Below are 21,228 nucleotides of genomic sequence, written 5' to 3' on the forward strand. Positions count from 1 at the left end.
AGAGACACAGAGAGGAAGAGGAGGGTTGGAAAAGGAGAGAGAAATGGAAGAGACAGAATAAGACACTGAAAGACCTGTTTTATGGTTTCACTCTGTAACTTTTCGGTAATTTATCTGACCAACGAGGCAGCGCTTTGTGATGATCAAACAAAAGAAGTTCAATAGAGTCTCACCTGCCTGTCATTTATTGAAACAGAAGTCCATCCTTGAACCTACAAGCCCCAGGCATACACTCCTTTTTCCATGTTGAAGACGCTCAAAATCACACCTACACATTTATTCACGATTGGCAGTGGTTGCCTTGTGAAAGCATCAGAAATAACTAATCCCATACGCCATGTTGCTACAGGAGCTGGGTATCAAACCCTCAACCTTCTGGTTCAGAGACAACCATCTGTACCAAATGAGCCACGGCTGCCCCAGGTTCTGGGATCACATCATATATAGCGGAGTTGATGAATCCATTTTGCTCTACACACGGACTCTTTGAAAGGCAAGTGGACTTTTCTACAAATACTACCTAGTAAAAAGAAGAACACTTCCCTCCATATTGATGCAAAATCTGTACAATAAATTCGTCCATCACAAGCAGCACTTGCAGCCAAACTCTTTGGCACTACTCTGATGTGTAAGTGCACTGTTCCAGTCTACACGTTCCCAGTGCATGGTGCAAAGTTTAAAGTAGAGGCAAGGCCCCTGTGTCACCCACAGTGCTGTAGGTTGGCATGGAGCACTTTCTTACTCAGGTGTTTTAATTTAATATATTTGATATTCAAATTTTTGTACACAGTTAAATAATATTTCTGTTGTAAATGTGAAATGTTAAAGTATTTCTCCTCCTTGCTCTCATCCATCTCTTGTTGACTGTTCTGTTCTGTATGAAGGTGTGAACGTTTCAGTCTGAAGGACATAAAAGCAGGGCTATAATTTCCACTGTAATTACTATCATTAAAGGACGACTAGAACACTTCAGTGTGTTTCAATTTAAATACATTAAGATTTTTAGATTTAAAATGTATAAGACGTTTTGATTTACATGCATCAGATTGTCTTGGTAGCTCTCTGGCGAAGTGAAAATATGATGATTCCTGACCCTCACTGTTGATCAGTGTACACAGTGAGATAGATTTAAAAAGTCTGAATATTAATGACTCATTTATAGTGTTGCTGTGCAGCGAGCTTGATTACATGCATGCATATTTGATGAGGCAATTCGCCCGCGTGCAGTCCACATGACAGTGCATCATCATCTGACACGTTTCTACCTCTGTGCACCAGGTGACAGCGAGGTGTCACTTATGATGGCACTTTAATTAATTTTGTTTGTCCTGTTCACTGATAGTCATGGACCGCTGGGTATCCATGTTCCTGCAGCTGGGACTGATGCAGAGCAGGAAAGTGTGTGTGCATGTGTGTGCGTATGTAGGCCAACAGCACATCTCTGTTCGAGCCAGTTCTAGTTCTATAAAGTCAGCATTTATTCTTAAAGATATAAGACAAGATATAAAAGTCAGTGTCAAATCTTTAAGCACTACGTAAATACATCAGACTGACTAAGATTATTTCCCCATATCCTGCTTGGCTGCTGTTGCCATGTTGTATCATTGTTTGATGTTAGTTATCCAAATACTCATCTTGTAGTTTCACCAAATAAGCAGAACTGCAGTGTATTTCTTCTTCTTGTGTTTATGATTGTAAAACCTCCAAGCAGGCGGCTCGGATTTGAATCAGATGTATGGCTCCTGTCCCACGTCATTCCCGACTCTCTTTCTTCCCAACGTCTGACTCCATCATCTGTGTTTGACCGAAGAAGTGAGGCCAAAAAAAACGCCAAACAAACTTCTTCTCCTCTCTCTCTCTCTTTCTCTCTCTCTCTCCCCCCAACTTTATGTAATGTAATCTATATTTTCACTTCTGAAACTCAGCTTTGTAATGTAATGACTCAGTTCCTAGCTTGACAGGTCAAATCAACAACATAAAGGTTTTAGGAAAAATTAAACTAACTAAACAGTTAACAAAACAAAATGGAAGCAGATGGCTCAACAGGAAACGTAAAAACACAACTAATGTAAGACAGGGGACCATTTGCTGTTAATGGTGTATCTGAGGGATGGGGGGTGGAGACAGTGTGAAAATGTATCATTTCATCCAGTAAGGCTGTTCTCACTGTAGTCATCAAAGCCAATTCAACACCTGCTGTTAGTTTCAATCTGACCATTTTTCCTGCGTGAACATGCCAATTTTGATTTCACTTCCAGTACATTTTCACCTTCAGAGTGCCAAACAGGCAGGAACAGCCAGTCTTCATCATTCTATCACAAAATAGTCCAGCTTAATGGCTGAACCAGCTGCAAATATAGTGATTTCAGCTGTCAGCCCGACACCTTTCACCGAGAAAACTCTGGTTTCAGTCAGTGTGCGCTTTGCAATAACAGGTCTGCATCTTATTCATGTCTATCAATTAAAACACAAAATACAGAGAACATAGAGAAACACTACGATGACACATTACAAATCAAACAAAAAAAACCCTCTGAAGATTAAACTAGGAAATATTAAGGTAACATTAACAGCGCCTTTCTAAAAAGTTGAACAATTCTCAACATCTGCTAACATCCAAATTACAACATGCTATCATACCCTATGATGATGCTTTGAAATAAATATTCGGGTTTGAAAAAGAAATGGATATATGGAGGTATGCACACAACTCAGAATGAGAAGGGTTTCTCCACAAAGCGGTCAGACACTCAGGAAAAACAGATGCAGGGGAGCGGATCTGCATGCTTTAGCGCCACTTTGATTATTCATAGAAAATGCAGACTAGGGACTCTGGGAGTGAAATGTGGGGAGGTGAGAAAACAGGGATAGATGAAGGAGCTGTGGGGGAGGGAAGGGGCATCAGTGTAAATAAATAAACAAATAAATAAATAAACAATAAACAATCATAGCACCCGTGGCTGCACACACTGCAAGGAACCAATGGGCACCCCAGCTGAACGCACTGGAAATTGTGTGTAATGAGTAGGAAAAGATTAGAGAGAGCTCTTGCGAGGCTGTAAATTGACGTTAGTATAAGAAAACTGTTCTACGAGGCGGGCCCAAGCAGTCACATTTAGACAAAATGCGCAGGGACAAACACAGACGGAGAATGAAGTGTGTGGTGCTTCTCTCTGGAATGCTGAAAGTGCAGCGTATCGTTCACTCTCCAATTGGTCTTCTCAGTGGAAAAGAACGAGGCGGTCAAAAGATACTCAATCAGGCTTTAACAATCTTGTTTCGATGCAGGTGTACACGTTCAACGAAGAAAACAACAGACAAATTATAAAAATGAGTTCAAGACATTATCTGATACCATTTTCTACTTCCTGTTGAAGTTCTGAAACCTATCAACTGAAACTAAAACTCCAGCCCCAAAATCTGTATGCTTAATAAAAACCATCTTTAAAAAATCTTTTAATACCAAACCTGCATGCAACACCAACACCAACTAAAAACTGAAGCCTTGAACTCTGTTGACAAAATCATTTTAACTTAAATATTGAAAAATTAACGATAGTTTTGCTTTTCACTGAGAGACGTTACAAAGTCTTCGAGCACATTGTCACACATCCTCACCTGATGAGTCCCTGAAGTCAGTTCTACATGACTGATATGAAAACTCTTGTCAGGTTATAGCTTTACATAGAGCAGGTTAGGACGACAGAGGTCTAAAACATGAACGTAAACTTAGTGATGTATTTTCCACCGTAGTAGAAATGCTGACCTATACTTTACTTTTGATCAGTCTACAAACAAACAAAGAGGTGGAGCTGAGGTTCAAGCCTCCAGGAAAACAGGGACAATGCGCCTATCTGTCCTTCAAATCTGCCACACCCGTATGTGTGCTAATTAATGCAAAAAACTGTTTGATTTTTTTTGTACCTGTCTGTATGGGGTGTCCTGGGCTTTTGCACTTTTATCTCATGGCTATCCATAATTGTTTGCATCAATTTAAAAAAAATCTAGTCTGGCCGTACAAACAAAGAGCAACACAAGATAGAGGAAAGGTCTGTTTTATTGCATAATTTCAACAAAATATATTGTTTTATTCTGCATTTATTCCTACTTCTTCTAGATTTCATTTCCAATTATTTTCATCCAGGTGATGATGGTTCACTCAGACTGACCAAGCACACACAAACAGACACAAATCTGAATACACAGTTAACTCGCTTAAATATGTTTTCAGTCATGTGTATGTATGTGTGTTTATGTTTGTGTTACTCTCCTCACCCCGACTGAGCAATTCTTGTAACTATGCAGTTGGAATAATAACAGCTTCAGCGACTAATAACCATAATGGTGCTGGCGATTACCACAACACAAGAAAAGAACGATTTCTCGCAGAGAGGGGAGTGTGGGTATTGCTGGACGACAAAAAGAAAAACATAATTTATAAATGTGTTTCCTTCTTCTCACACTGTCTTAAACCCCATCCTTCTATTTCTTGGCTTTTTTTTTGCGTCTTCTCACATGTATGTACCTTCTGTCTTATTCTCTTCATCCTCCTCCTCCACCTCCCCTCTTTCACCCTGTAACCTCCACCCTCCTCCACCCACTTCTCTCTTTCTGGCTAATTTAAAATTTGTCAGACGCTTGCGTCTTCTGGATGGCTGGCCTTTGATATTTTGCGAGCTCCATTTGGCACAAACAAGCCTGCGGCCCTGGTGCATCCTGCTGACTGCTGCACTAGTGGCAGGCCCCCGCCATTTATCTTAGCCCCGGCCACCCAATGCTTACTCATTACAGGAGCCTCGGCACCAGCTTAACCCCCACCTCTCTGCCGACTGCATGCATGCAAACACACTTAAAAAAAAAACTGCCAAATGGTTTGTGTGTGAGTGTGTGCGCGCATACACATAAGCAAATGCATATCAGCAAACACATTTGTACCACTTGGACACATGGGAAGAAGCATGCAGATGCACAGACACGTGCTTGAAAATTCAAACACATACACCTATCCTGGGATCATTGCTCATATTCTCAGTGGTCCCCCCCCCTCAACGAGGTAAATGCCTGAATTTCCACGTACAATAGGAGCCCATCTCTGTGTGTTTTACAGTCGAGGTTAAATGCTCCATCTTCTCACCTCCCCGTTGGCTCTCAGTGCTCCACACAAGTGTTTCCCTACATGTTAAAGAGGGTGTGGAGGGTTCCTGTGAGTACTCTGAACACGTTTGCTCACGTAAAGTTGCATTTGTGTGTATATGCACACATTATGTGGATGGAGAGACATGTCTCTAAGCGTGCAGAGATCAATCCGGTCCTGATTACGCTCTTATTTTCTTTCGCTTTACATTTAACATGTACTCGCTCCTCATGAAGCAACAGTTTCTAAACTGAGATTGAGCAATTGCTATTTCACTCCTGAGTTCAGAAGAGGGTCCATAATGTAGATGGGTTGAAATAACTAAAGATAGGGATCATTTAACTCTGGTGTGTTTGGATTGGCAGCAGCAGGTGAGAGAGATGGCTTGTTGGCATTAATGCATCTACGTTTAACAAATGCACTGCTCCAGAGGCCTTACACTACTCTGCATACTAAGAGCTATACAGCCTGCTGTCTTTTTATGTTTTTATGTAAGTCAAATGCACAAACAGAGCATGGATTTTAAACTAGATTAAGAGGTCACACACACCGCCCAGGCGGCCCAACTACTTCTTGGAAGGAGAATGACTAACCTTCACTTAATATAATGTTTAAAAAAAAAAAGATTTTTATATTAGTGATGGCAAAAAATATATTTTTTTAAATCACAATTTGTCACTTCATTTCCAAATTTAACTGTTTTCAGCTGAGCACTTGATTAGCTCTTTGAATCCAACCCTGATTTTATTTTGAACTAAAGACGGACGACATGGCAACAGCTCAAAGAACGGTAAAAAGTGAAATGTCTGATGTCGAAAGGTGGATACTACTTTTGACAAGCAATTCAGCTTTCTCGACAGTTTTTTAAAGTAAAATGAGACAGTCGAAGACACAGCAGAATCGTCTTTTACGTCACTGTGACTACAGGGAGGTACTGTGGAAGCTCATCCACGGTGTGTCGAAAGGGACAAAACAGCAGGCGATTAATTGTGTTTGAAACAGAAAAATAGGCTATGTAACACATATAATGTTGTCGAAAAGGAAAATGTATAATAAAAAAAAAACTGAGATTCTAAAGGATCTACGTGTCTGAAGATATTGTTTGGAGACCTCTCTCTAGTTTCCGTCCTGGGCCGCCATTGACTCTCGCTAGTAGTTCCACTTCAATAGAAGTGATAGGAGCTCAGATGGGTACAGGGCAACCATGTCCATGAACACGTTACACACCGCCACCACCCACAAGTAGGCAGCAGAGGGATTCCTTCCACGAAGTGAGACAGAAAGAGTGAGTCATGCATGGTCACTGGATCAGAGCACTGACTTCTTATCAAGGTAGCTCGGAGCTGACCAGGTGAGCATGTGTCAGCAGATCTTTAAGTTTGTCTCCGCAGCGTTGAGGAATGACATGCCTGTATTGGAGTTGTTTTTCTTGTTTTGTTTTTCTCAATTCATTCTAGCCACTCTGCAGGTTTTGTGTCTCTTGTCTTTTAACAGCACCCTGAAAGAAGCGAAATCTGGTACTAAACATCCTTAAAACTAACAAGAAAAGAAAAAGAGAATGACATTGTTGTGCAGACTGTGCAACTTCCAAGTGTCTGTCGAAGCTATTTCTTTTGCCCGTGATATAAAAGTGAAAGTTTGTCCAAATGTATGTTTCGAAACAGCCTAGACACCCATCTAACATCACAACCTTGACCTTAAATCAAATCCATTGTTGGCAGCTATTGATTTGCTTCAACTTGATTCTGGCGCATGTAGATGTCACACAATGACACACACAGATACACACCTTTCTCCTCTGTCTTGTGCTTCCTTTTCAGGAAAAGGGGGCAATTTTTACAGCAGTGAAGCTTTAAGTGGAGCAGAAAATAGACATTGACCTATCTGTTAATATCAGCTTAATCGCAGCCCTCTCTGTCAGGAGACGCCGTGGACCGAATGTGGGAGGACAACCAGAAGAGAACACTTTGTATTGGGCACAAAGCCACGGTACATGTTTGTATCTTTGAGGGATTAAACTGAAATGTGAGCGTTGTGATTCCTGACCATTTTATTGAAATGTTATCCTCTGTGAGCATGTCTTTGTGTGCAGGTGGAGTTGAAATGCTTAATCATAGCAACTGCATTGTGTGTGCAAACTAACACAGAAACATTTCATGTACAGTCCTTGCTTTTACTGGAAAAATAAGAACTCGTGGTTCACTGAGACAGTTTACTGTAAAAATCATACCTTCTGTTTGAAACTGAGCAGAACATTTAAAATACAAGTTTTACATTTTGTTAATAGGGGAGCTTGAAAGAGAGAGTGTGTGACTTTTTGATCCGGTAGATGTCGCCCTTAAGCACCAGAAATAAAACAAAATAAACAGCTGTTTGGTGACACCCCCGCTTTTCTGAAGCCTCCAATCTCCTCCAGCAGCAGCTTTGAAAAACTTTTCAGAAAGGCGCTTTTGATGTCACTGCTCTCGCTCTTTTCCTTATGTTTGATATTTCCCATACGTTTGAAGCCTATGGATCATGTCATGTGCCAATATGATTGGAAAATAAACAATCTAAAATAAAGAAGAAACATACATTAAAAAGTAATGGGCTGTGTCGATCACACGGCGGTCGTTGTCAAAGGCGGTTTGGACGTGCAGCATCCTTCTCTTCTCAGCTCACTTCATGCAAACACTCCTGAACGAACAACCAGCACTTTTGTTCCCAGGTGAACACGAGGAGGGAATCTTTCTTAGTTTGTTTGTTCATAACTTAAACCAACCTACCCTTCTGATTTCTGACATCATCACACAACACGATTTACACAATCTTATTTAAGCATAACCCGACCCTTTTAATCTGGATGAAGCCTGCCAAAAATCATGATGAAAGAATAGGAAGTTATTACAGTCAGAATAAACATTGATGGATACCCTGACATCACTTTGGGCCATCACTGAACACTTTGCTTCCTGATGAACATTGGACCATTAAGAAGAGCAAGTCTATTAACAACAAGACATAAAGGTAGAAGTCATTTCCTTGATGGGGGAGATAATGGACCAGACAGACAGACAGGTGTGATTTAGGAGTCTCTGGGCTGGAGGGGGCTCGCTGTGAAAACTTTTCTGAATATTTTGGCTGTGAGAGCAAGCGGACACAAGAATCCAAACATTAAATGACTAAAAATGATTAAAGCTTTTACAAGAAACATTGTGTGCAGCCAAAAATATGTAATATAAGAGAAATAGTCCACCAGAGTGTTCCACTCAGTAAAAAAACCCCAAAAGGTTGAAACTGTATAGAGATGAGTTGGATTCAGAAATGAACTTCTTTTCTATCCTGGATCAAGTAAAGCTAAGCCCCCACTAAAAGATCTTTAAGATCTTAACACATTTAAAACGTGAAGAACCTCAAACATAACTGTCTTGTTCCTGTAGTTTGCGTACTGTCCTGTAGAGCAATGAGGTGACTGAAACAGCAGGCAAAAACACTGACAGATTCAGTTCACTAACAACCAGAGTCCTGACTCTAAAAACTGGAAAACATACAGTGCCTTGCACTCCAACGCAACTTAGAGTGAACAAACAACAATTTGTGTTCGTTTTTGGATTAATGTTTAATGAAAATTCACAAAGAGAAAAACTAACTAAATAAAGCAGGATGAATTTTGTTGACCGTCATAAAAAAAGGTACAGCATGACCGATGGCTGTTTCTGTGTCTGTCACTTTAAATGTAAACTAGCTGTGTCTGACCACGCCCCTCAGACTCAGAGGGCAAACACCTAGCTGTGGGAGGGTCACTCACCTGGGGGAGGGGCTACTGCCCTTTGTGATGTCATGAAGGGAACATCTCCAAACGGCCTGTTTGAGCACACATTTTCTGAAAAGTGGAGCAGGCAGAAGACGGAGAAGATGGACTTTTCTCATCATTGAGGGGTTTGTAGACAGACTAGGGACCCTTAGTAGTGTCTTTTTCTGTTGCTGTTCTTCTCGGATATAAACACAATACAACACACTCCAGTTAACTTGGACCATTCCAGCGCCATTTCTACTATTGCTAGGGGTTTACATTTGTGTTACTACTCAACATGGTTCATCTCAAACAGATAAAGTGTGGCCGGCTGAAAATCCATAGTGTGAGCACATTGTCCCTTTTCCCAGAACAGAGAGAAGTACAGAAACACTTACTGAAGACTACTGACTATTCCAGACTGAAGCACTCATCCGTATCTGTTTACAGCAGACATTGTGGCTAATTTGACCCGGACTTTGCCTTTCAATATCCATTCAAAGATACTTTTCCAGGAAGGATTGAGTGTCTATAAAAGTGATGCATGTCCCGCCATAACACAAAACGACCACGATCCTCCTGCCCTGATGACATTCAGAAATGACTGCATAGACACCAGAACACACGAAAAAGTTCACACACACACCTCCCTCACACACACACACACACACACACATACACACACAGACACACACGCACACAACTGTGAGTTCCTCAGCCCCTCCCATCAGAGAAGTGAAGCCTTTTAATTATCTGCTGATTACCTGTTAGATCACCTTAGCTAATGGAGAGCAGCTCCCCGGGGAGCCATCCAATCTAAGTCTCATCACACACAATGGGCTCCTCTTCACTGGAGAGAGTAGACTGTGTGTGTGTGTGTGTGTGTGTGTGTGTGTGTGTGTGTGTGTGTGTGTGTGTGTGTGTGTGTGTGTGTGTGAGAGAGAGATAGAAATGTGTAGTATATGTATGAGTCTGAAAAAAAGATATAGAAAGAGAGATAAAGAGAGAGAGAGAGAGACCCTTTGAGGCAGATGCAGAGATTAGTACTGAAAATAGCCGTCTATTTATTCTTTCTTACTCTAAATTACCAGCACACGCTGCTCCACACACAAACACCCACGCGCACACACAACGTCACGCACTGTGTGGCACTCTTGTACAGTATTCTGATTTTTGTGGCACGCTTCCATTTTCATCAGGGCTGCAGTTCAGATCATCACAGATTATTCCTGTTTCCTTGCAGCACAGAAACACTGAGCTCAACACTTAATGATGTCGCTGTTCATTCGCTCTGTATACTGTTTGTCACATTTTGCATCAAATTGCTGGTTGATAGCAGCAGGACTCACATCGGCACATCTTTGAGGAGCCAATCTACAACTGCTTGTAACTAAAAATCAGATTGACTGCATTGAGAAAACTAGAAGGACAGATCATGTGGAAATAAGTGTCAGGAGCAGGGGACAGAAAGTTGTTGAGATTAAGGTTTCAGGACAGACCATCTTTCCTGGAGAAAGGACAGAAGGTACTGTATCAGGACATTTTCCTCACCGAACACCCAGTAATATCTCAGCTCACGTTGAAGCAGTTGTTCTTTGTCAATCAGAAAGGTCTTTATTGACTATTCCTTTATTTGACTCCGTAATTACCTGATAACATTTTTGAAGACGGCAGCATTTACAGATCGTTCTAAAATTCAGGGGCAGTCCTCATGAAAATCTCAAGATCTCTCTAACATATTTCGGAGTGCATATTTAAATATGGATTAATTCGTCAGTGTAATCATCTCCCTCACTACGTAAAAAAGGAGGACAAAACAACAACCAAATGAGGATGTAACCAAAAAGCTACAATTCCCTGACATCCTAATCCAGACCCAGGGCCAAGTGAGTTAAATTGAACCAGTCTGCAAAAGAGTCTGGGCCTGGCACTGGGGGCTATAGGTTACAGTGTATCGCCCGCGGCCAGGGACAGAATGAAAGCCTCCTTTCCGCCATGTTCCCTCATCAGGGATAGCCTGGCCTGCCATCAGAGTAATGGTGCTACAAACACAGCGGCACGCCGAGATGAGAGAGAAGGCTTCCCAAAGACGCCTGACTGCAGCATCAAACAGGAAAGACACACGGGACGACAGATAGAGGAGGTAGAGAGAAAGAGAGAGAGAGAAGGAGGGAGGGAGAGAGAGGCCCTGGAGTGGTGCCAAGTTCCCAAGGTAGTGTACAAGTATCTTTAGAAGCCGGGCGTCTTGTTAGCTAATACATTACACCAATCACGGCCGGCTATCTTAAGCTACAATTAATCTGTGCGCTGGCACAGGCTGATAGGACAGCAACATGCTGTTTCTTAATTAAAAGCAAACGGATTAAAAATGATTAATAACGGTATTAAATATTCTCATGGACTACAAGCGCGGGGAAATCGGGGGGCTTTCTTATGCGGGTTTAAAACGAAGAAGTCATTAACGGCGGGCCCAATCTCCCTAAGCCAGGGCTTTACTTTGTTTGGGATCACAAGTTGCTTACTTCATGAATATGCATTTTGCCCCTATCAAGTCAAGACCAAAAGGCAATATCGTGGTGTGGCGGTGGTGTGGTATTTTTCCCCTCAGCGGCTGTGAAACTTTGAGTTTTTGATTTGTGACATTTCGTGGTCTGCCTTTGTAGCTGAGGCCTCTGTGTTAACTGGTTCCTGGCCGCAGGCTGCCAGGCTCAGACAACACACGTCTGCCTTTTTATGTGTGTATAAAAGCATGGATTGAGGTATGACACAACACCCAACAGGGAGCCTTTACGTTTGTGCATTTCAGCACCATTGCAACATAAGAGAACGACACATAAAAAGTTCATTTTTCATATTAAGGCAGCATGTATGTGACATGGTTGGCTAAAAAGGGGTAGTAGGCCCAGTTATTAACACATTGCAAACAAACCCCTGATTTAATAAAACCATCTTTTCCATAGAATGACAATTATTTACATTATTATTCCCATTGACATTTCCATCTAAAAACATCAGCTACAGTCTGAGAAGTAATACGTTGTAATCATGCAGAGAAATAAAACTTTAAGGTTAAGAAGCCTATTTGGTTTAAATAAAGCCATCATTATGAGCATAATCACATGTACAGTATTTCTGTGTGTGTGTGTGTGTGTGTGTGTGTGTGTGTGCGCGTGTCATAGAAGCAGCTTGGTTTCTGTATCATTCAGTCGTACAGTTCTTATGTTTGAGTGAACTTGTGATTCTGTGTAGAAGCAACACAGGGCGGATGCTCTGGCTGAAACTGAATCAGATCAGCCATCATCAGACCAACTTCACTTTTTGCCTTTTTAAACAGTTACGTGTTCATTTCATTGCAGAGGCCATCTTTAAACTCAAACTCCCATTGTGCATCTCTTGTTTCTGTAGCGAGACTATAAACTCACTGCTACACAAACACTTGAGGCATAGCTTGCGCTCTTTTATTTCGGTAAAAACCAAGATCAGTTTTTAGTGTACTTTCTGTACACATTGATTGGCATTATACTTGAACTCTTTTTTACTTTTTACTCTGCTCTTGGAATATCTGCCTCGAGTTTCTTCTCTTTAAAAGTGAGAACAGACAATAATCTCAAAAGACTGAATTGTTTTCACTTTTTTGTCCTTTTTTCATTCATTCAAATTCAGATTTATTTCTACGTCTCAAATTTATTCCAAACCAAGGAAACATAATAACTTAAATAAATACAAGTTTAGAGATCGAACAGATCTGGTAATAGCCCTTAAAATCCATATTTGTCAAATTAAAAGCATTACTTTAAAGAAGATTTGAGTATAGTGTTATGTGTCTTGCGCCCCTCGAATCCCATTGACACCTGAACATCGTTTTATAGTTTAAACCCTAGCCCCTCCACAGGAATCAGAAAAGCCCTCTTCCCTCCAACAAGAGGCTGTGAATAGCATCATTGTGCGCCCGCGACTACAATTACTGTTTCTAAATTCAGCGCTGCTGTAATCAGGCCCTCTGGTTCTGACTAATTTAAATACTCATGGCTTGTGTCCAATGGCTCCCGTGCCAAGCCCAAGTGTTAGTTGTAATTGACCATAGAAGCCTTTTCTCCCCTTTTCTCTGCTAATTTCATAAGTGCTATTTTTAAAATGTCAATTATAACGCAGAATAATGTATCTTAATATGAGATTAGATGCATTTTGGCAGGAAATCACAGGCCAATCTTATTGGTTTGATTACATTTCTGCCCCCATTATTGAGCATAAAAGGCCTTTCTGCTCCAGTTTTACACAGCTGGAGCTAAAAGGGCACGCTGAATGTTATTCAAAGAAACATACTGCAATTGTTGAAACGTTTCCTCTTTGATCACAGCATTTTAGAGAAGTTTTTTCTTTTGCAAAGACACGCTCACACATGCCTTTTGTAAGAACTCCGAAACACGGTGTTGATGTTGTCATTCCAGCCAGAGGTGGACTTATTCTGCATCCAAGGCCAAATAGAAAGAGGTATTCGGCATCCAGGACACTTTTCTGTTTAGAAACCAATTACTTCGAAGCCCCTCAAATTGATTTCATTTGCCTGTGCTGCTAGACTCTCTCGTTTTCCTCCTCCTCTGTTTCTTTAACATTTCAAACTCTCACACCTCTCCTCTTTGTCTCATTTTGTCCTCCTCCCTACAGCCCTCATCCTACTCATTGCTAGTTTTTTTTCTTCATCTATTTTCCACCCCTCTCTTCTCTCGTCCCATTTCCAACGGGACCAGCCAGATTTTTATCAGTGTCATGTTTGTTTTAGGAAGGAAGCAAGCAGCAGAATAATAAACATTTTCATATCTTAAAGATAATGGTGTTGGTTGGTTACGATAAGATGCTGCTGCTTGTGCTGTTTAATCTTGCAGTTCATGTTTGTATGTGTTACCCCCTTGTGCTTTTGGACACATTTATGTGCATGTGCCTCTTTGTTGGTTTATTTCCCATGTGTGCAACTTCTGACTGGAGAAACACCACAAGCTTTCCATTGCTCATAGATTAAATCTATTACATATACCTTAGTTTCTGCATCAATTCATAATAACAAATGTACACATGAACATCAACCTGAGTGTCGTTTCTATTTTCATGGACACGCCCACATCTGCTCACAACAACCAGTACTGTGGCAACATTAAACTCAGCTTCTATAAAAGGCTTTATACAACATTGTGAGTCATTATATTTGACCATGATTATATGTTTGGCTCTTTCACTTGAACATATACTCTTTTACTTGAGTCGTGAAAACATATTGAGGCAACATTCTGTGGCTGCGTTTGGGTGTAGAAGTGCTTGCTGAGGATGAATTTGAATTTAAAAAACACCTAGAGAGCTTATCATTCGTGTGTGTGTGTGTGTGTGTGTGTGTGTGTGTGTGTGTGTGTGTGTGTGTGTGTGTGCTTACGTGTGTGTGCATATGGTGTCCTGTCTTTCATCTATGGATGGTACAGAGTGTGTGTATTTCTGTCACCCTGAGGTCAATATGAAAGACTCGGGCTGAATGGGACCTCTCAAAGTCTTTGAAATCTCTTGTCCAGCCGCGATGGAAATAACGGCAACTTCACACACGCATACAGAGACTCAAACAGACACACACAAACACACACTGCCGTGCATGCAGGCACTCGGTTAAGTACAAAAGGTGCATGCGGAGAAACTTATTCACACACGCTTTAGATGAAGAGACAACAATCATTTACATCTGGTGTGTGTTTGATCATCAATTAACTCCATCTCTCTCGCTCTCTCTCTATCTTTCAGTTTCCCCTGAAAATTTGTAGATATTTCAGGCAGGCTGCCCCTGAGTCACATGTTCACACATGCACATCGTAGTGGGAGACCATACCTGTCGGATGGGAGGGCTATGTGTAGTTGACATATTTACAATATCAACAAAAAAGTGGAGCAGTTTTATTCAGTGCACAGAGATTACACCGGTTACATGTGTTTCATGCAAAAGTGAAAGCACCATCTCTCTCTCTCTCTCTCTCTCTCTCTCTCTCTCTCTCTTACTCTAAAAAAAGTAGTTAAAACTCTAAGCTGCTTCACCTAAAATACCCAAATGTACGTAAGTAAGTGTAAGTCTAAAAGAAAGAGAGATAAAAAGCTCCTTAATGACATGCATCATTTATATTCATTATTTGATAAAACAATATCACATAGGTGACAGCACTTGATCAGTGTACAAACTGTTTATCAGGAGATCATAGTAGACAATATAGACATATCTGTAACTATATGTTTTGCTTTGATATTTGCTGTAATTATGTTATTAATAGTCCTTGTGATGTGTATAAAAAATGCATGTTCCTGTGGCCGGTAATTGAGTGGATAGGGTGGGTGCCCCATATGTAGAGGCTGCAGTCCTGGAACCAGGCAGCCAGGGTTCAAATCCAAACTGTGGCTTCTTTCCACCACATTTCCCCAAATACTTTAAACCTTAAAAAAACTCTGCATATTCCTTCATCAATCTAAATTTGCTTGATTGATCCTGCAGCTACTGACTTTGTCTCCAGGGTATTTTCCTAAAGGTAAGTCCACGCCAACCTTGAGTGGCGGGTAGGGAGCAGCTCCACCTTCACCAGGAGTGACTCTCCTGCTCCTAGTGTTTCCACAACATGCTCCTCATCAAACCAAATCCTCAGTGTTCTCCTGTCTAATGCTCCTCGCCTCCACCCAGAACATGATCAAAGTGCTATTTTTCTAAATTCAGGCTTTTTAACTTCAACAGTCTTAGAAGGGATGAGGCAGATCATACTAAGATGATGAGAGAGGGAGTGAGATTGAATGAGTGTGTGTCTTATTGTGTGTGTGTGTGTGTGTGTGTGTGTGTGTGTGTGTGTGTGTGTGTGAGAGAGAGAGAGAGACTGGGGACTACATCATCTTTGTAGTTCCTTTCCTTTTGTTTTTTTCTTCTTCTTCTCCTTGCTAACTCTCACACTGGGCCTGCAGATAGGTCAGCTCCATTACCAATGTGCCGGCCCACAAATATTTAAAACAAATTGAATCGCACACCCAATACCCATCACAATTACGGCAGGCACAATAACTAAATTAGCAATTCAGCACAATAATTGGAAATGCGGCTTGCCTGGACCCGCGGGCCTCCCTGGAGGGCCGGCTGATCTGTGGAGGCACGTCGAGCCCGCTAATTCCACAGCTAATTACTGATGCACGGCGGAATGAAGTTGTTTGTCTCCCAAATACCATTTTCAGTTCACGGCGAGGAACACAGAACCGTGCTGAGACAGACAAAAACAACAAAGAGGAGAGACAAGAGTGTGGTCATGCTTCTCTTTTTTTGTGTTTGTTGTTGTCTTGTTCATTTGTTGTTCATTTGTCTGTTTGTGTTTCATTTTTATTTCCTAATTGTTAAAATCAGGGTACGTTGGTGTAAATAGGGCTAACAGAGGCAGAATACAATGAAGGTTAGAAACTGAATTCAGAATTTTAAGAAATAAAGACTGAATGGATACAATTACACTTGGCTGCTCTGTGTCTGCTGAGCTAATACAGGGGATTTATTTTTTAGGTTATGAGAAGCCTGAGGCTCCGTATTTAAAAAAAATAAAAAACACAAATTGTATTTATTTATGTTTTTATTTTTTATTTTTTTTACAATATATTAATCCATTACACAAACAATTATTTAGTTGAAACCCTGTTTTGAAATATATTAGTGTCTAAATGACTGACAGGTACCTTCAGTTTGGAAGTGCTTCCATAGCTTGCTTTAGCCCTTCAGGGCTTCATGACTGTGATCGTCTTCAACATCATCTTTCAGGGATAATAAACACAACCAAACACATTTAAAACACATACTCGACAATAAATAAAGGTCAAATGAAAAATGAAATGATGTAGTTAGTTTTTCCTGTGGGAAGCCAGTACGATCCACTTTTTTAAAACAATAAACAGATTTTACATCTCTGTAAAGCCAGCAGATCTAAAGAGATTCTGGTGTACTGTGAGTACCTCATCTGGTTCAATGTGTTTGTCTTTAACCATTTTCCCAATTTCGCAAACATTCTGATTGCATTGCATCAACTTTTAAGAGGTGGACAGAGGTGAAGATTGGCACATCTGCACACACTGTAACATTCTCAGCAGCCTAATGACAAATGTAGCTTCTTTTTAACCCTTCATCCCATGAGTTTTTTTTTAATTTTAACATCAAGTGGGCCGCTTGTCAACTTCTTTCCTGTTATTTTGACTGGGGTTCAAATGAGGGGCTAGCCTTTCTGGCATATGTGATAATTGCAAAATGACAGCACAGGCCTGGCATTGAATTTTTTTTTTCTGTCTTCCAAGACAGGCATTTATAATGTCCAGTTTATGATTATGAACAGATAGGCAGCAGAGGTGCGAAGGCAGCTGAGTCCAAACGTGTCGAAGAAGCACTTCATTTGCACCATCTCTGTGACTTGGTATAAAAACAGGTGAATATAAAACTATGAATGCTGCAGAGCAAAGGCTTCATTTGTAGTCTTGTATCCCTCACGCTTAGAATTCTCAGACTTGTAAGACTCACTAATCTTTAAGAGATCAACGAGGCAGCCAGTACAATGCAGCAAGGTGCAGGCAAACTTTTGAACACATACAGCTTGTACTGCACACAAGAGGCCAAATAGCAGTGGAGCCTCATGTGTGACTCATGGAAAAATCATTAATGACATGCAATCAAAATGCAAAACAAAGTGCCACACTTACTCTTAGCCACATCCTCCTGTGCTGAAACATGTTATTATGGTAATTTAGAACACCTTGAAAGCAGAAAACAGATGAATTTCCTATTTTTGTGTGCAATTTGAAGCACATATGAAGTCTCTGTCTTAGCCATGACAGGGATAGCGTTACAATCTTTGCAGGGGGAGCTGCCCCAAATACAAATCTGCATGTTTACATTGAACTGCATGCACGCCACCCTGAAACGACTCACAGCGCACTATGGGCACAACAAGATAAAACGATTACTTTAGATGTAAATGAGGAGTTCAGATGAGGACCAGCCTGTAATCTGACAGAGGCATACAGGGGTGCAGTGCTGCTGAAGTGAGGGGGGGGGAGGGGGGGGGTCTGTCATTGGGGTTTCTGAGTATCGAGGCGAGAATTAGCGGCCAAATTGACCATGTCGCTGCATCAAAATTTTCTTGCCAATCAGCCTTGAACATAAACGACAGTGCAAGAAAATGATGCGTTAGAGCGAGCCGCGTCGACGGACAGGATGGATGGAGTGGGAGGATTGGAGGAGGGGGGATGTTTGGCCGGGTGATTGAGGTTGGCGCTAATTTGGATCCTGTCCTCGTAGCCCTGCTAACTAATCCTCCCCATCTCTATTTATCCTCTCAGAATCTCATCGGGGGAAGCAGGCGTATATTAACAGCTGGAGCCATCTGAAGGGCTCCCTTTTGAGACGTCGCTCGGCTCGTGTGCGGAGAGCTTAGCCACAGCTAAGACCGTCCGCTGACACTTCCAATTGAACGTATAGATTTGTGGCAGAGTTTGAGGGTCTAAGGATGGCATGATAGCCTAATCTGATTGCTTCTGGGCTGGAGGGGTTCAGGCCAAGTTATGGACTTATACCAGAGGAACATAGACAAACACTATGACCCTAAACTGTCATTGTTGGGCTGGATGTGCTGTCAGGAGACTCAGTGAGTAACATGATTCCAGCCTGAGCTGCGGTCACATGTCCTCTCTGAGCCTGATGAGAGGAAAAGTTTTGAGAGGACTTGACCTGTAACTTTGCACGATTAAAATGTGCCACGTCAGTTTTTGTTCTCATGATGGATTTGATGCAATCGGCTGATTAAAGGTTGATGTGAAGAAGAGAAAACTTGCTTCTGTGGAACAAAATTTCTAAATACAGTCTCTACTGGATTTTTAGTGAGATGATGGGTTTGGTACTTTGTTTTAAGCACCTTATAAATCCTCTCCCTCTCCTTTATATGGATCAGTTGACCTATAGCTCTGATCATTCATATCTATGTAAGGCTTGCAGGTCAAACAGAATAAGGCCTGACCTGCTATGCGTTTAATAACCTGACATGTAACGCTGTACTTCTGATGTGTTTCTCTGCAGGTAGACTCCAAAATACACAAATCACAGCACTCCAACTAGGAACTAGGCATAGTGAAACACGTAGTTGTAACACATTAGACAAGAGGTCACATATTTAAAGCAGTAACAAAAAGTATGAATCATATTTGATGAACTGTTGATGAAACACAGACAACTAAAAAACAGAAGTAGAAACTGCTGGTGTGTGTCTCATGGTTGTTGAGCGTTGAGCACCACAGAGGGGAGAAGAGTGAGTGAGCGAGAGAGAGAGAGTGCACGACACAAGTCATGTAAAAGCCAGATGATGCAAGTTGTACAGAAATGCTGTGATTGGTTTGTTATTGGTAAGCTTAGCCTGATTGGTTGCTTAATTCAGACCTGATTATTATTTTTTAATTAATTACAAAGGCATTGGCAATCACAGGTACAGATTAGACACACATTTATGTGAAGTGAAGTTTCCTTTTAAAATTCTAAGTGGTATGTAAAGATCAACATTTTGATGTTATCATAGCCAAAACTTGGATGAAATGATGTTGCTTAGTTTCGAGTCCCTGCATGTTTGAATAATGGGGTAAAAAAATATAAGTGCATCCTTTAGACCTGATATATACAGTATGTAATGAGATAACTTTGGTTTGATTTGTAAATTCTTTACAATGTCCCAACTTGCAAAGTTACCTTACATGTTGAATGAATCCAGGTGAGGAAAATGCCTTGATGCCAATTCTAAAACTTTTGTTTTTAAATGAAAATTTAAAGTTTTATTTGCAGAGTGTTTCCTGATAACATATAGAGCTGTATAAAAAACATTTTAAAATGAAAAAGGACAGGTGTTAAACTGATTATATCAAGGTTTTTCATACTAACTGAACATGCAAATATGTAATGTGTGATTTTCCGAAAAGGCCCTATAATTTATGAGCACATCTAGGTCTTAAATTAGTTTTCTGAGTTTTTTTCAACTCTGAGTGAAACAATGATCAATTTGGATTTAACAATAATTAATGTTTTGATCACATGTGTTGACCTTCACACTCTTGCATGAATCAAAAGAAAATGACAACAAGGTCATAAAGATCGTCTGTCGACCATTTCCAAGAACGTCCTAAAATGGCAAAATACACACGCACACGCACACACACACACACACACACACACACACACACACACACACACACACACACAAATACCAGAGCCCTATCTCCTTCTCGTCCCACTCCTCTGATTAAAATAACCTCCACTCCCGTCTGGGAGGAGTCAAGCTATTTTAGAAATAAATATTCCCTCAGTGGACTGACGGGACAGACTGCGATCTGTGTGTGCATATGTGTGTTTGTGTGTGTGTGTGTGTGTGTGTAGGCAAGCCAGTGTGATGATGCTCAGCTGTGTCCCCCTGATGCCTTATCTCTCCCCCCTCTTTCTCCCCTTTTGCAAGGTACACACACACACACACACACACACACACACACACACACACACACACACACACACACACACACACACACTCACACACAGACACACACAAACGCATGCTAGTCTTTATCACGACCCGACACTTGGGCTCGGGCTGGTAATCAGAGCAGCGAGCACCCCCCCCCCCCCCCTCCCTCGACTGAGGGGAGAGACGCATTCTAATCTCAACTGTTGCATATCTAATACTAATTGGAATCCTGCAACTGGGTCACTCTCATTGTTTTTCAAGTATTGTCAAGTCAGAAGGGGGGGAGGGGGGGACATATGAAACAAAAATCACACCCCTGACACCCTACAACACCCCCAACATGTACCCACCATCACCTCCACCCCCTCTTTAGCTGGAGCGCCCTTGATTGGATCCTCTCGCTCACTTGTGGTTGTGGTTGTGTGTGTGTGTGTATGTGTGTGTGTGTGTGTGTGTGTGTGTGTGTGTGTGTGTGTGTGGTATAGAAGATAGAGAGATCAAAAGAAACACACACACCTGCTCTGTGTCTGATGCGTGGCTTTGAGATAGTCACTCTCCTGCATGACACTGGGTTGACCGGTCTCAGGAAGTTGAAGACGAATGGTTCTGCACAGACACCCACGGGTGCAGAGAGAGACCTAAGCGGGTGAATGGTGACACACCTCCTCGGCCTATGGCGTGGTGAGAAGAGGAGGGGGAGCCGTGCATGCCTGTGTGATGAGAAAGAAAATCTGTTCATTGTGTCCAGAAAAAGAACAAATGTGATTATTGAATCTAATGAGATATTGGAAAACAGCTAC

The sequence above is a fragment of the Symphodus melops genome, assembly GCF_947650265.1.
Source record: "Symphodus melops genome assembly, chromosome: 10".
Taxonomy (NCBI): domain Eukaryota; kingdom Metazoa; phylum Chordata; class Actinopteri; order Labriformes; family Labridae; genus Symphodus; species Symphodus melops.